Source organism: Pelmatolapia mariae, linkage group LG16_19 (assembly GCF_036321145.2).
Source record: "Pelmatolapia mariae isolate MD_Pm_ZW linkage group LG16_19, Pm_UMD_F_2, whole genome shotgun sequence".
Lineage (NCBI taxonomy): Eukaryota > Metazoa > Chordata > Actinopteri > Cichliformes > Cichlidae > Pelmatolapia > Pelmatolapia mariae.
In genome coordinates, this window is record NC_086241.1 from 25,723,958 (window position 1) to 25,739,446 (window position 15,489).

The window sequence follows — 15,489 nt, forward strand, 5'->3', positions numbered from 1 at the left end:
TGTTTGGCAGTTTTTGTTTGTTTTTACTTTTTTTTTCTGCTGTGTTTTAAACATTTTCTTGAACACTAAAATTGATCTGACAATTAAGTAAAAAAAAACCTTTTAAAATAAATTTCACTAAAATTGTTCTTTGAAAATTTTTCCGTGTTTTTGCTTAATTTTGAGCGTGTAATGTCTTTTGGGGTTTTTTGTTTTTTGTTTTTTTGTGAATGCAAACAGCAATCCAAAATGTTGAACTGCCACTCCTGTTTTTACATTGCGAGCTGCAGCGCCACCTGGAGAAAGTGGAGGGGTGGGACAGTAAACATCTCAAGGACTCATTTGCCGCTTCGAAATGTCCAATCTGTGCCATGTTTGATATTGATATTTTTTGTTATGATCTTGTTTTTTTTCTTCAAAGGCTTTGACCTTTCACCTCTGACATTTTTCCCTCTGTGATCTATGCAAAACATGCTCTGGTGTCTGTGGGTTGAAGCTGAGTGATGGTATGGATTGATTTTGATGTGTAAATACTGTTTATATATATACATATATAAACAAACAAAAAAAAAAACAATAAGCAAGTGGGAGACGTATGTGAAATGATTAATGCAACAGAATGAAAATCATCTGAAAATCATGTCATGATGAATGTTGTCAGAAATATTTTTCTATATTTTGAAATCATTAGAGAAAAAGAGGACACAACTTGCAAAGTGGGAGAAGCTGTCAGAAGAACACTACAAAGGGAATGTTTTTATTAATTTATAAATTTTTTTTGCCTAGCAATACAACACTTGTCCTGGTGTCTTTTCTTTGGGTTTCTTTGAACGTCTTGGAAAAGGGACTCCACCAGAGGAGATTTTCAGTTTAAAAATATCCTCGTTTTCTCATACTGCCTGTTGAATCATACAAGATGTTGGCTCGTGCTCCAGAAGAGGCAGCACCCAGTACTCGTGAGCACCAGCTCATCTTTCTGCTTGAGTAATGAGTTTAGAAACTATAAACATACAAAGTAACATCATTTCCTGTCCTTTTAAAATCCATCTGTACTTGTGGAAACATGCAGATGAATTCATGGGCATACTGTGCCTGAGACACAGCCCCTTAAAATAAAAATTGTGTGAGATGAGACATTCATGTCATAAAAGTAGAATGAAATATCGGAACGGAGTGTTAAATCTGATGCCTTGGTATGGCACTCTACTCTGCAAAAGTCTCAAGCCACCCCTCTTTTCTTTATCTTTTGTAAGGGAAATGGGGGCAACGATTTATTGAAACGTACATATAGTAGATGAGGAAAAACCCATTTGTACAATTCTTTCTCTTTTTTTTTTCTTCTCAGGTATGTTTTTACTGCACTGGCAGTGTGTTTGGGATCATGCTGAAAATGATGCTATTTGGAAAGCTGTTAACATTGGATCAAAATCAGTACTTTTCTGTGTTTATAATTCATCTATTCTGACAAGATCTCCAACACCACTGGCTGAAATGGAGCCCCAAACCAATGACAGAGCCTCCAGTGTGTTTTAGAGAGCTGTTGAAACTCACTGTCTGCCGACCTCCTGGCCTCCTCTGTACATATTGATGACGATTTAAACGAAAGATTTGACATTTAGATTCATCGCTCCACCAAACCCGTTGAATGCTTAGTAAGTGGATCAACTAAAGGGCCAGATGTAGCTCTTAGGTCCTGTGTTAGGTTTTTACCATTTTTTTATGTGCCCCCCCCCCCCCAATTTACTGTTCATCTGCAGAAAGTTTCCAGGCTTGACACTTCTTCTTTTGACCCCCACATGCTCTGTTTTCTTACATTTTTTTTAAGGACACACTGCACACTATGGCACGATTTCACCAATTTTTAATCTAGTAGCTCTTTAGAAAGGACCATGTTGATTCAAAATACTAATTAATGGCTGTCAAACTGTGTTTCTGGCTTTTTTTTTTTTTTTTTTTTTGTAAAAATGGGAACAAATGATGTTTTGTGACAAGCTGCCAGGAAAAAATTGCCTAAAGATACAATTTTAAAATTGGTTCATTGTCTGTTATGAGAAGACACAACAGTGGTTCATCCCTTGAGTTAAGCGTGAATAAATCATAGGTCAGTGACTTTATAATAAAAACAACAAACACAAAGAAAAAAAATGCGCTCCTCTGAAAATTGTCAGGTACGAGGGCTGGTCTGAACATAAAAACTGCAACAAACGCTGACTTCTTTGGAAGCACAATATAAAGAACTGAAGGGTGACTCAAGACTTTTGCACAGTATTGTAATTTGGTGAAAGGAGGAGGCAGCTACTAGAAGCCTCATGCAGCTTTCCAAAAAATGTGATGGAAACTTTTGTTTTTGAGGCTGACTCAGACAGTAATTAGTTGCCTAAAACGGCCATTTTACTCACTGCATTTCCTGTTCATCTGTGTGAATGTTTTTAGAACATTGGTTCTAATTGTCCTTTTTTTGCTCATCCAGTGTTCCTGTGGTGTTTCAACCAGTAACACCAACAGTCATTTTTTCATGAGGAAAAACTACAAAAGTTAAAAAATTAGCTAAAGTAAGTAACTATTTGGCATTTCCTTAAAATTCTGTCGGGATACATTGAGACCGAGCCATCTAATGACTAGCAGGCATTTTCACACTGCAAAAATACTGTTTATTTTTTAACTCTATGTTTTAAGATTGGATATCGCTGTGTCAAAGTCATACCTGCACTATTGGTAGTGTTTAGAGCTCTACTAGTTGAGTTATTATAAATTATTTGCGATAGACTAAGTTCTGACAATAATGTTTTTATTACACAATTATAAAATATGGGATAGAAATGAAGAAAAGCATTCTGTGTTCCTGCTTTAATCTAAGGATCATCTGCTTTTCTCTTTCTGTAAAATTTAGATATATTTGATTTGCCCTTCTGGTCAGACAAAATGAGCATTCTGCAGTCGTCACTATGTAAATGTACCACGCAGCCCTAAGTTTGAAGAATTTATATCTGAATTTCTTGAATAACTAAAGTAAAAATGTGAATTTCAGGAATGTGAGTTGAATTTGAATAAACTTGAATAACACTGTTACCTCACAGTAAGGTGGTTTCTGGTTTGAACCTCCTGGTCATGTTCTTCCTGTGCCCATGTGGACCATCTCCAGGTAATCGGGCTTCGTCCCACAGTCCAAAGACATGACTGTTGGGTTAACTGGTGTGCGTGTAGAGATGTGTTTCACTGTGTTGTCCCTGTGCTAGGTTAGCCTTCGTCCACTGGTCAGAAAAGACATTTGGAGACATTACAACACAGTGTTTGAACTGGATTGATCAACTAATAATAATATTTGTCCCCAATCACCATAGAGAATATAAATGGCTTGTGTTTCGGGGGGTGGGGACTTACTGACCCTAGACATCAATGTTTCATGTAGATAGCTAAGTAAATCTCTAGAATTAATGATAGCTTGAAGACTTCCATGGGTTTTCATCATAAAGCTACATGACATAAATATGTGGTGGTCCCTCAAGCAAAGTACTGTATGGTTTGAGTTAATAGATTTTCTCTCTGCATTTTCTAAAACACACATCTTTGGTTCAAGTAAAGAATAAAGTACACAGTTAGAACACCAAGACAAATGTCAAATGTGGATCCACAAAATTTGAAGTCTGCACAAAGAGAGAACTGGAGTTGGCTTGGCTGTGTCCTAGCAACAGCAAACAAGAGGGAAAATGGCACAGAGGGAGGGCTGGAGGCTGATTGTATGAGGAAAGGAGTACAGGGATGTAGTAGAGAAGAGTGGAGCAGTGGAGCAGAGCCGGTACCTGACTACAGGTAAGACATGGTTGCAGGGTTTGATGTTTTGTTTTGTTTTCTTCCCCTACAAATATATTTCATATTCCTATTTTGTAGTACAATTTCAATGTTTTGTTAGTTTATTTTATTTGAAAGTGTGGGTGTTAATTTTCATTATTCATTTACTTTTTTGACATATCATGAATCCTTTGATTGCATCTAAAGTTCAGTTTTAAATTTTGTTTTTATGTTTTTGTTATTTTAATAGTACTACAAGGTTTCCTATTGACTTTTCCTTATATGGCCTGACATTCAAAAGATGAGCAACTGGACTCCCTCATCTATAATTTACTTTGGTAATGTGAGCACAACCTTTGGCGACTTGTGCCAGTCCAACCAGAGATGGGACTACCACAGTTCCTCAGATATATACCTGTCACTTATCCCCAACATAGATAATGTTACTGGCAATGATGGTGGAAACATTCATTGCTTGTTTTTGAAGGACTATGTCCACGTAAAAGTTTGGGTTCAGTGATTCATTTTGCTGATAACAATGTTTTGAAGTATTAAAGTAACAAACTGTAAGTGCTGTGGATTTCATTATTTTTAATTGTTAATATTAAAAAATTTAAACTGCAGACAGCAGACTTGCATTGCTACTTAAATACTTAACACAATTCGTACAGCTGACACAAATGCCACAGGCTAATACAAAAAGTAAAATAAATGCAGTCAGCAACAAATATATTTCTCGACTGTTTTTTTATGGACCTGTGTTGGTTGAATACCCCAAATCCTTTTCTCTACATCTTCAGTTTAGGTAAAAGGAAGCTATAGGACATTAGATTGCCCATAACTAGTGAAGACGAGCTTCATTCACTCCTATGACCTTTGCTATGGTAATTAATTTTTCCCACCAATGTTAAACTACTACCTGTCCCCAAATGAAGCATTTGGTTACTAGAGTAACCGTAGTTCTCTGGAAATATCACCTGGTACTCGATCACTCTCGCCAAGAGGCACTTCCCATAGTGAGATATGGAGTGAGGTTTGAAATAAAGCTGCATATAACTCACATTAAGTTAGGGTATTACGGTACTCGTATCAAGCTAGAGCTAGTTTCCTAGTTGTAGCTAAAAACACTTTGTATTTATTTTGTACTGAATAGAATTTAGGCGACTTCTGAAGTTTTGTCATAATTCAACATTTGACATTTTGTGGGTAATGCAATAAACTAATTTAAATTCTTTTCCTTATTTTCAATAATATATATGATCTCACTGAACAGAACATGCAGTATAGCACATTAATTAACTTTTACCGTAACATCAAATAAGCCTAAAAACAACAGTCACTGTCTCTTTTATGCTTCATAAGCTTAAAGTCAAAAGTACACTTCAAAAAATTTTGAGGAGAAAGTTTAAAGTAGAATATCTTGTTGAAGCTACTTGTTGAATTGTGACTGTTGTTAAGTATCTCAAGTTGTTTCCACATCTGACGGAAAGGTGGGATATAAATTTCTTTATGTTTACCCTGCATAAGTGCTTCTGTTGATTATGTGATGGCTCCCCGTGGTTATCACAATACAGCACACAGAGGATCGACATCTTTCACTGCTGCTTCTCTACATCGCTTTGTACAGCTCATGAATAAAATATCAAAGCAGGATCAATTCGCAGGGACTGGGGAGTTGAGAAGTACTGTTGTGTTGACACACTGGCTGTCTCCTTACCTCCCACTCTCGCCCTCACTCTGGATGCTTCTGGCTGTCTGCTGCTATTTGAAATGCTAATAGATTTCTCGACACTGAACTCAAAACTTTTCTTCCTTGCCTTAGCTAGTTCTTTCTACCCACAGCCTCGGTTCTCTTATGGCCTCTCTTCATATCTGTATCACCTTTCCATAAGCAGCTGTTTACTCAGAAGCACTTGACAAGCAAGCGTGCACGGAGCGAAAGTCACCTCTGCCAGACTAAATTGGTGTGTGACTGATTCATGATTTCTGTCTGTCACACACTTACGCATTACGGAAATCATGCCTAATGACAGATAATTTCATGGGAGTGAGGTGTTTTGTAACTGGATGCCATTATCCCAATTTTAGTACAGATGGATGACTGAATATGCTGCATGTTGCTGCTCCAATACAACAAAACTAGTTAAAACACAAGAGTTTCAAATCTCATTTGAGATTATATTTAGCTATTCTTAGCATGGCAGTTTATTAGATTGCAATCATACTTGTTACAGGTATTATTTAAGTCACAGGAGTTAGAAAGACTAATATTTTAAGCTACTTTTAAAAGAGTGTTAAATTGTGCATAAACTCAATGCAGTAGATGACCAGAGCTTAATTTTAGACTGCATAGGTTCAAAATACAATCCCAACATTGAAAAGAAAACTTTGAAGTATGTACAAAACTTATGACTCACTCCTAAAGTCATGCTGAAGTAAATCTGTTGGTTTTCATAAATGCTCAGGAAGTATATGCACCAAAACTTTTCAATGGTGTTGTGCCTCGAGTGAAGTTTAGATTTAGATACATTCATAATCTTCAGGATCCTGAATCAATAAGCTTGAATTCAAAAATTGTCTAATCGGATGTTCAAGATGGGCTTTACGTCTACCAACAACTGCTCACACTGCCAAACCAATTCACTGGACAATTATATCCACGCTCTTTGGTTCTGTCCACCAGTTCAGAGGTTTTGGCGTGAGATATGTGAAGACTTATCGAAGTGTCTGAAATGTAACATTCCAACTTCTCCTTTAGTGTGTTTGTTGGGCAGCTTAGATAATGTCACTTCAGAAAAGAATATAGCCCACATGGTTTTCACTGCCCTATGCATAGCCAAGAAAACAGTCCTCATGAACTGGAAAAATAAAAATAATCTTAATTCTAACCAGTATAGAAATTATCTATTAGATTACATTAGTCTTGATACAGCCTCTGCCACCACATCAGATCAATTGCTCTGGGCTCCTTTGATCAGCTCCATCACCTAGTGGGGGTGGGGGGTCATAGTTTGGTCCCACCTTTACTGTTGTGATTGGTGTGGGGGTAGGGACAGGCTTAGGGCGTCGGGGGGTTCCCCAGGAGCACCTTCCTTGGGGGGCTCAACCCGGGGTAGCGGTCATGGCCAATTAAGGGCTCTGTTGGCTCTTAGGTGACGGTTTCCTCGTGGCTGCGTGCAGCGGGGCTAGGGGAGGGTCTGTGCTGACGGACGTGGGTTACTGACCTGGTAGCCTGGCTGCCCCTGGGTGGGTCCGGGACGGGCGTGAGGTTCTGGGGGCGCTCCGTCTCTGGGCTGGGGCCCTGGCCGGGCCTCGGGGGCTCGGGTCCTGGTTGGTGTGTTGCTGGGGTTGTGGGCGGGTGGGTATATGGGGGCCCAGTCCTGGCGCAGGGCGCCGCCGGTGCATCGAGCCACCTGGGGGACTCTTCAACTGGTGGGGGAGGTTGTCACATCTTGCAGGAGCTTTCCTCTCCTCAGGAATTCTCTCTGCAGGAGGGGGAGATATAGGAGAGGTGGAGGAAGATCTCAGCCTGGGCGTCTATTGTCTTGTGTAGTCTGGAAGATGAGTGGATGATGGGGTGGGTGCAGTTTTCTCTGTAGTGGGGTCGGGTGGGCTGTCCCGGGCTCTGTGGGGCCGGGCGGCGCTGCTGCACTGGGCCCTGGTCCGGATGGGCCTGGGCCCCCTTTCCCTGGCGGGTTGCAGAGCATGGGGGTGCCTACTGGGGTCAGCGGGGGAGCTGGCCCCAGGGAGGGGTCACTTGCCCCTCCCTTTCTTCCCTCCCCATCTCCAGCTGCCTCCCTCTTCCCGCTCCACCACAATCACCCACACATGCAGGGCCTTGGGGTAGGGGTGTGTCACCAGGGTGCAGAGGAGGCATCCCCCCCCTCTGTCCCCTTCTGGCTGCCTCTGCCTCAATTTTATCTCACAACTTAGACATTCACATTACTCACACTCTCATAACACATACATATAGGATCTTGGGGGTGGGCTCACAACACGGACTCCAAATTACCATCAGGGTGTACACCGCACCCCTGGCGTCGTTGCCCACCTCTCAATTTTAAATACACGTAGACATTGAGGGCTATCAGGAGGGGCTATGCGTTTACCTGCTGCTCTCTGGCAGGTAGCTCCATGCCCTCCTGGGTTTTAATTGCACCTTAGAACACATATACATCAACACTACATATGAGCGGGTAGAGGGAGGTTTGGAGTCTTCTCACACCCCCGGTCTCTGCGGCCTGCTGGAGCGGGGGGGCTAGGAGGAGGAGTCGGCCGTCCGACTGGGGTCTGGGGTGTGGGGCCTCCCTGCTGCTGCGGAGTCGGGGCAGTCTGCTTCTCCCCACTGCAGGGAAAAGGGTAACACCACCTGGGTCTGGGTGCAGTTTCCCCCTCCAGGGGCAAGGGTACCTAGACCCGGTTCTTAGAGTACGCTTGGGGAGTGTGATTGTGTGTACAGCGTCTCTTTATGTCTGTCTCCACGTTGGTTGAGTGTGGAGTAATTGCCTATGAGAGCATGAGGGTGGGAATGGATGTTTGTATTTGAGTGTGCCTGTATGTCTGTGTCTATATGTCAGGTTGGGTATCAGACGCCACCTCTCTGGGGACATCTCAGGCCCTCCAAGGTTTGGAGGCCTATCTCCCCCCACCACTTCCCCTGCCGGTGGCAGACGCCCTCAGACATCGATGCGTTGGTGATTCTTTGTGTCCGGGGGTGGGCGTCCGGGTACACACCGGCTCACTCCTTGGTGGCTGCTTATCGGGGCCTGGAACCTGGGGCTCGCTCGGGCCACTTCGGGGGTGGGGTGCCCTCGGCCTCTCGGCCTGGGGCTCGGTCACTCAGGCACAGCTGGCTGCCGGCGGAGCTCACGGGCACGTCACTGCAACCCCCCCTGGCTTCTGCTCCGCGGCTGCTGAGTGATCCCTCATCTGGGACTCTCCTCAGCTCTTTCTGGGACAGTGGCGCGGCTGCCCCTCTGTTGGTCTTCCTTGGTCTCTTGTGTTCTGGGGGCCTCTGGATGTCTGGAGTTTTGATCTCCTCCATACCTGCTTCATGCCCTGGAGGATGGGACTGTGGCCCCCCACACCCTCTAGCAGATCATTACATTAAGGAACCTTTTAAATACAATGCGCTCATGCTCACAGGTGTACACACAGGTGATCACACACACAAACTACACCCTTTTTGGCTCCTACCTCAAAGCACACTGTGCGCTGTCGATCTTACGTGCTGCACAATAATGTTTAATATTAAGTATGTAGTGTTATATTCCCATATATCATTGTGATGTTGTTTATTCTATTACTCTCGTTTTCTTCTGCTTGTTTTCTTTTTTCTTTCTCAACAGGTGATCAGGGGATCGATATATGTATTTTTTGTCTGCTTATTTTGTTGGTTTTTGTTTTTTGCCCTTTATCCCCGTCCCTCTTCTCCGCTGTTTTTTTTTTTTGTTTGTTTTGTTTTTTCCCCCCTCTTTCTTTCTCCCTTTTCTTTTCCCCTGTCCCGTATCTAGCAAGTAAAAAAAAAAATAAAATAAAATAAACAATAAAAGGTAAATCAAATGGACCATTACGGCAAGGCTGGGATGGTCCATTTGGTAAAGTAAATCCGTTGGGCATCTTTCTTCGCCTTTAGACAATAATTCTGATGGCAAAAGAACCAAACGGGACAGGTTTAAAAAAAAAAAAAAAAATTGTCTAAGAAGGAATAAATGGTTCTGCTCTTTCTTGTGAAGTAACAATAAAATTTCAGTTACAGAATTATTTTAGTGACAGTGTCTAAGATTCATTTTGATTTAGTATTTCCAAAATAATTTTACTTTAATAATCCTAAACAGCAGGAAAAAAAATTCTGTAAATACCCTACTGGTCACAGCAGATGGTTTCCCCTCCCTGAGCCTGGTTCTGCCGGATGTTTCTTCCTGGTAAAAGGGAGTTTTTCCTTTCCACTGTTGCCAATTGGTTGTCTGACTGCTGGTGTTGTCTCTTATTATTGTTGGGTCTTTACCTTACAATATAAAGTGCCTTGAGGTGATTGTTGTTGTGATTTAATGCTATGTAAATAAATTGAATTCATTGAAATATTACGGCTCCTTATTATCTGAATATAATTTTTCAGTTTTTCACGCTCATCTTTTTTTTCTTTTCTTTTTTTGTTTTTTTGTGTATTTATCTCTCCCTGTCATTCTGAAGGAACTAAATACTGGAAAAGTACAAATCCATCATTCCATAATGTTGGGAACATCTATGGGCAGCACTCCCACCTCTCCTATCCCAGGCCACTGTCCAAGCCCTGATTGCCAGTCAGATGGTCCTTCTTCTGTTGTTCTCCTGCATCAGTACCCTCCATGCTGGGTAACCCAGGCACAGTGTGACCTTGCCCAGGCAGAGGCAGAGCTGCGCAGGCTGCAGGAGCATCATGAAACTGAGACTGAATCTGTAAAGCGTGGTGTAGAGCGAGCTATCCTGGGAGCGCGCAGAGAAGAGCAGCGCCTGCTGGAGAGGGTGGAGCAGGACCATCGGGACACTCAGCAGCGTCTAGACCAGATCCAGCGGGAGAACGTGGCAGCAGCCCGGGTCAGCCAGTCCCTGTTGGACCAGCGGCTTTGTAAACTGGCAGAACTGAAAAAGCAGATTCAGGAATTGGGTCAATCAGTTGTAAAGGACAATGGGCCAAGCCAGAACCCACTGCTGAAGGAGATTTCAGAGTTCCTACAACCATGGGAAATCTCAGTTTCTCTAAAGAAAGTGAACTTCAAACCCAGCTCACAACCGAATGCTGTCACCTTTGGAGATATTCGTGTTCAAGAACAAAGCCTTTGCCTGCATGCTGGAGGTTGTGGGCCACAAGGACAGCCATGTGCTCTTCATTCACAAGAGATGCTCTGTGAAGACACAAACTATCAAGGTTCTGGAAAAGAGAAGAGCACCCAAGGACAGGGATTTATTTCACCAACCGGCAGGGTTGTTAGAAAGATCAGCCTTTCTAACCGGGGTGACCTAGAATCAGATGAGGAAAAAAAGCACTCTTCTGCAAAGATATATCACTGCGAACAGGTTGACTGGGAATCATCTCAGGAAGATGAGGTAGAATCAGTTTCCTTCCAGCCACAAGGTGAGGACGTATTTTTGGCTGTACCTACAGTTCTTAAAAAATTGGACATGGAAGATGAGGACAAGATGTACAAGATAAACAAGAATGGGAAACCTTACTCACCAAGGAATAAAAGGAAATGGCTAACTGTGGCCTCCAGTAGGAAGCCAAACCTTTTACCTGAACAAAAACAGCAGCATATAAAGCTTAGTCAGTGCTTAAGTTTAGACGGTCAAAATGGAGATAAGGGAAGAGTTGGTCAAGATTCCAGTTATAGACTTTTAAGATACTGCAACAGTTCCCTAACATCTCAAAGAGAACCTTCAGCCAGCCAAAGCTGCCTAGACCTCACCTCCAGGGGTCGACCCCCCTCTTGCCTCAGCCAGTCTTCTGATGAACACTCTCTAGGGACGCTCGGTGACTCTGGCCGAGCACCATCCCCAACAGACAGCCTTGATTCTAGCTATACTTTCATTGTTAGCCCATCTCATGACTACAGTATGAACAGAGGCTCTTTGAATTACAGTTGCCGCTTATCAAAGTCTGCAGTGGACTTGACTCACAAGACGCGCCCATTGATTACTAATGGGCCAATTGAGCAAGGAGTGTGGGGGATTAGGAGCAGCAACTTCAAGACGAGCTTCACCTCAACCTCGCCGACTCTAAGAAGGAAATTGAAAGCCTCTGACATGGGGCATACTTTCTCGTCGCCTTCCTATAGAGGTCAAAATATTTTATACCAGCCACAGAAACAGGCCACAGCTGCTGGATCAAAACAACCTCCTGTGGCTAGGTCTTTATCCCTGTCTGTTATAGATGGTTCCTGTACAACAGAACTGGAGGCAAAAAAGTGGGGCAGAGGACAAAGAAGGCAGCAAGCCCTGGTGGAGTTAGAAGAGGAGTGTGACTTGTCTTCCACAGAATTTAAACCCAAAGGTGTCCATCTCATTGAACAATTTGGAAAGCAAGGTTCAGGTCGAGCTGATCTTACCCTGCCAAGTGGTATCCATGCCACACCACAGGGTCAGCTCTTTATAGTGGACTGTGGAAATGCACGAATTCAGGTAGGTGTTATACAACTCAAACATGTACAGAAAATTGTTTTCAGTGTGGGAAATGAAATTGTCAATGAGGTTATAATTGAATTTCAACTTTGAAACAGGTGACTGACGCTCGTGGAAATGTCCTCCAACAAGTGACCTCTCCAACTGCTGGTGGCTCTGACAGACGGTGTAGGAACTACTTTGACATTGCGGTTAATGCTAAGGGTCTGATTGCAGTAAGCTGTGCAGCAGAAAGAGCTCTTCTTGTGTTCAGCAGGCACGGCCGACTGCTCCAGACCTTTGGAGGGTCTGGGTTCGGCTCTGCAAAAGATGAACTGGAAGCTCCCAGGGGTGTGACTGTAACCAGGCTGGATGAATTCCTGGTAGCTGATATCCGAAAAGGTACCCTCATTGCCCTAAAGCTTGACCCTAAGACAGGCTCCCGTCTTGAACGCACAGTGGTAACTGGATTCCACCGACCCTACTTAGTGGCAGCTTGCTTGAGCTCAGGCATGGTGGCTGTATCCGAGAGGGGCAATGAAACTGGTCGTGTACCTTGCGTCAAAGTTCTGGAGCCAGGCTGGAACACAGTTAGAGTTTTGGGTGTATGTGCGGGAATGGGAGCTGTCCTGACCTGTCCCTGGGGTATCTGTATAGATACAGATGGTAATGTTTTGGTAGCAGATTGGGGGGAGCAGCACAGAATCCTTTTATACCCAGCACAGGGAGTAGGTTGGCCCATAATAAACCAGGGTTTGAGTAGTCCACGTGGCCTATCCTTGCTACCTGATGGCCAACTTGCAGTGTCAGATAGCATGCATCATTGCATCAAGATATACCAGTACAAAGCATCCCAGGACTAGGAAAAGTGTGCTGATATTAAGAAAAAAAAACCCTAAAGTACAGCACTGTAAGCTTCTGATAAATGATGCATTAGTGTTCGGCCCAGCTGCACCTATAAGAGTCACATGTCTGCCTGGATTTGTAGGCCAAAGGCTACATCCATGATAAAAGCAAGGACTATGAAGCTAAGCTACAAAGAGAAAGGAAAGAAAAGCTATCTGGTGTTGCACTAGGCAGTGAGTGTTCCTCGTGTCATTTTTAGCTTGTTGTTGTTTAGCTGCTTTGAAGTGTTCAGGGTCAAGTAGAATTGCTGTTTGTTTGCTGTCTGTTGTTTGTAGATTAGAGTTCAGTCACAGTCTGCACAATGTCTGTGTTGATCTGTGTGCTGCTCAGTTTTCTACCAAAGCTGCTAACCCGCAGGCATGAGCACAGGCTAGTATTTACTCATGCATAAATTTAATAAAGCTATCTAATCCTGCACAAATATGAATGGACTCGCATTCATTAACATAATATTATTGCAATTTTTAAAAAGTAGAGAATTTGTACTTTCTCCAATGTGGCATTTTTATTTTCAAGTGATACAAAGAGAAGGGTGTCTGTGTTTCAAATACATCTCGTCACAATTGGATTCGGTGATTCCTGCAAATTCTACAATTTTTCATGCTGTCACTGATTTTTACTGACAACGAGTTAAGCTCTGTGGCTCTTTTTCAGTCCACCCACTCTCTTCTTGCACAGCAGCATCTGTCAGCAGTGGAACCCGACTGTCAGCCAAGTTTTCTTTTGTGAGATGTGGCTGTTTGTAGCAGATGTTTCATTCGGCAGACGATTGTCCGTTTGGGATAGGGTAAAAGCGTGAAATTATTAAGAACATTTGCATTTGCTTTTTAGAGCTGAGAGATTTTCTTTTGCAGCACCCTGTGGACATACGTATGACATATACAGGTTAGGCATAACATTATGACTTCGGACTTGTTTGTCCAGCACATCACGCAGATGGGAAGATTGGATTGAGATCTGGGGAATTTAGAGGCCAAGTCAACACCTTAAACCAACTGTTGTGCTTCTTAAACAGTTCCTGAAACATTTTACGGGGGTTACATAGTCTGCAACATTGACACATACCACCCACCTAAGCAAAATAACATCCACATGGATGGGAGCACCCAAGGTTTCCCAGCAGAACATTGCCCAAAGCATCACACTGCTTCTGTCAGCTCACCTTCTTCCCATAGCACCTGCTGGTGCCAGGTGTTCCCCTGATAAGTGACACACAGGCATCCGGTCATCCACGTGATGTAAAAGAAAACATGATTCATCAGATCAGGCCACCATCTTCCATTGCTCTGTGTTCAAGTTCTGCTCACATGCCCATTGTGTTATTTTCAGTAGTGGACATGGATCAGCGTGGCCATCCTGACTGGTCTGCGGCTATGCACTGCCACACACAACAAACTGCAATGCTCTGTGAATTCTGACACCTTTCTATCAGAACCAGAATTCACTTTTTCGGCAATTTGAGCTACAGTAACTTGTCTTTGGGTTCAGACCACATGGGCCAGCCTTCCCTCCTCACATGTGACCCTTTCACTGATTCGCTATTTCCTTTCCTGGACCATTTTTGACATATACTTACCACTGCAGACCAGGAACACCCCAAAGAGCTGCAGTTTTGGAGATGCTCTGACTCAGTTGTCTAGCCATCACAGTTTGGCCCTGGTCAATCGAAGACCCATATCGATTGGAACTGATAGCTTTAACCTAAATATTGTCCAAAGGCTGAGCTTGCTGGATAGATGTATCTGCAAAGGAGGCAATCTTCTGCCATTTAGAACCTTACAAGTTAAAGGAAAGAAAAATGGGTGGAGAAATAGTGTGAATCATTGCACCAAAACTTAAAAAATTTAAACTAAGTTCTGTAAAAATTGTCTCAAACAGCATTTATTTAAAAATGTCAAACAAAAGCCGCTTAGCTTTACGATTTTTTTTTTTTTTTTACCCCGTGATGGCAACAATATGACATTCTGCTGGTTTTAACATTACTGGGATTTATATACATCCTAAATTCAACACTAAGGCTAATACCATTTTCACCATCACTGTTCTTATTTCAGTGCATGTTTACATCATTTTTATATTTGCTCTTAATAATTGTTAATAAATCAACACTCGTTTTATTGTTGAGTTGCTGTTTTTACTGAAGTTACCTGGAAATTTTTTCTTCCTCTTGAACATGTCTAAAATGTTCCAAGCCTTTCTGTCATGATACAGTCACTAGGGAACAGAGAGGTTGGAGAACATGGCATGACCAAATTACTGCAACTCTGTGCACTAGACCTGCAATCTGCCTTTGAAGACGGGGACCAGAGTTGCCATCTTCACAATGACTTTGTTGTGCTGATAAAATGGCAATAAGCCTGAGTCAGCCTGCTCAGTACTATTGCCTCAGAGTTTGTGATTGAATGGGCCTATGAACTAAATAAGTAAAAGTGCTGTTTGTTGCTGTCTACATGCATAACTAGTTCGATTCAGACTCCAGCTAGAGGCTCCACAAATACTGATGTACTTGCTGCCTTATGGCAAAATAACATAGATGCTCAGAAACCTTGAGAGCATCTTGAGACACGTGCAGACGAGTTGCATGGAACAGCACAGACTGCCTGAGATTGATGGTAATATGTTGTGTGCTTTAATCAACTAGACTGCTATATTTGGAAAACTTGGTCAACTTGTATGCTC